Source organism: Mustela lutreola, chromosome 3 (assembly GCF_030435805.1).
Source record: "Mustela lutreola isolate mMusLut2 chromosome 3, mMusLut2.pri, whole genome shotgun sequence".
NCBI lineage: Eukaryota > Metazoa > Chordata > Mammalia > Carnivora > Mustelidae > Mustela > Mustela lutreola.
Genome location: NC_081292.1, coordinates 107,012,493 through 107,014,729, shown reverse-complemented (window position 1 = coordinate 107,014,729; position 2,237 = coordinate 107,012,493).

The following is a 2,237-nucleotide window of genomic DNA, read 5'->3' as shown; positions in this document are numbered from 1 at the left end:
TGCAGCAAATTAGAATCTCATGCCTGGTCTTGGGGGGTCGACCTTTCTGAACCCAGATCTGACAGCAGTGGTTACTTACCTGGCACTGCTGAAGACTTTTAACTAGAATCTCATACACAAGCCCTTGCATATCCATGCAAACACACACGTATCAGGATGTCCTGATACATAGCCTGACACATGGCCTCCTGCACACCAGATACCAGAAGGCTCTTGACGCATGAGTACTTCGATGCCTTTAGATCTATGCCGCACACTCACGTTCCCGCATCTACGCAGCTTGCACGTACATACAGTTCTGCGAGCTCAGGTGCACATCCTTGCACAGGGCATGCACACAGGGAAAAACAGGCTGATAAGCCCCAGAGCCAGACTAGTGCGTGCGGTTAACTCAAATTAGGTCCCAAGAAAAGGAGGGAAGAACATACTTTTTTAGCGGCTGAAGTAAAAATAACCTAGCTCAGACCTGCTGGAAGGGGTGCTGGCAGCACAGTGGCCCTGATGCTCTGCCATCCCTTCCCATCTCTTCTAGTTTCAGGTCCCGCAGAAGGTGCCTCTGTAGTCCAGATACTATATGAAGGAGCCCCAGTAAAAGGGCGGAACCCTTCAAGCTCCCCTTCAGGATCAGGGTCAAGGCAAGATGGCGGGCGAGGTGGAGGAAGTTGCAGCCCTGTCCCTGCAACCCGTTCAGCCCCTGAGAGCCATCTGAGGACCGCAGGGTCCTGTGGACATAGACACCTGCATAGCCATGATGAGCCACAGTCTTCAAACTGTGCCTGGCCAGGAGCTGTGGTCCTTCCTATTCGGATAGGAGGGCGGCAGGAAGCCAGGGTGTTGTTGAGAGGCATGGCTAGGAAGAGGAGAAGCCAGCACTCAGAATCACACACACTTCTGTGTGAAGAAGGGTGCTCAAACCTTGGCACACAGGCGCCTGGCTCCCATGGGTCCCACCTAGGACAACCTGAGCAGAGGGAAAGGAAATTAATATCAATTCTATTAGACTAATAAAGCTGCATGTCATAAAATATATTGCAATCATAGAATTGTGCATTTCAAACAGGTGAATTTTATCAGATGTGAATAACCCCTCAATAAAGAAATAAATTGTATGTGTGTGTGTGTATATATATAAAATATATATTTTATATATATATATATATATATATATATAATCTCCATATCCTCCCCTACTCTTACTCTGTGCTCTTGTGCCAGGCACTCTGCAAGTTTCTTAAGTGGAATATCTCATTAAACTTTCCCCAAACGCCATTCCATATGTAAGGGAAGGTCTAGGGCCTGGTTCAAGGTCACCCAACTGCTCAGCGGTGGAGCTGTCTCTAGCAGCCACTGAGCAAGACTGGTGGGCTGGGTCATACCTTTTTGCATGTGGTCAGTCAACACTCACCCACTGAATCTGGATGTCCCATAGAAACAGGGCCAGTGGTTCCTAAACTCTATCATCCAACCGGAACATCATCAGGAATGCTTCTTAAAACCCTGGTTTGGGGACCCACCCCTGAGGTTCTGCCTCAGTGGGCTGCTGGACTTGAGCCATGCTTGGACCCTCCAGTACCCCCTTCCTCCTCTCCCCACCCCTTGGGGACCCTTGGGGTCAGATCCTGGGCTGGGGGAGGGAGGGAGCCAGCTCCTGGGCACCGGGTCAGGATGGAGCTGAGTCACAACGCGTTTGTGCTCAGGTATTAATAGAAACATAAAACCCCAGATCAGCCATTTCTTCCCCCTCTGGACAAGCCCGGACAACTCGGGCTTCAGTGACTCTGACCTCTGTCGCATATTAAACAGAAGCAGGAGAGTCACAAGGATACCTCATTAATTCACTGTCACCGTGGGGGGGTGAGGTTGTGGAGAGGGCGGGGACACAAAGGGCAGAACTCTGCGAGGAGCATTATCAAGGTTAACTAGTGATCCTGCGGGAGGAAGCTGGGGAGGGGCAAGGGTCCCCAGCGGCAGGGCCGGGGTGAAAGGATAAATTAGCGCATCCTTTGTTTGCCTGTCAATAGGTGCTTCCAGGGGAGCCCCTGGGGCTGGGGAACTTTGTTTGCCCAAGGCCCTTAATCTTCCAGCAATCCTGTTTACATTCTTCATTTGCAAACCTGCCTCTCAGAGATAACTTTGGGGGGAAATAGGGCCCAGCTGTTCTTGCCACACTGCCTGCAGGCCAGAGAGATCCAGCCACACGCTGGGGCATGGTCTCCAAATGTACACAATGCACAAAC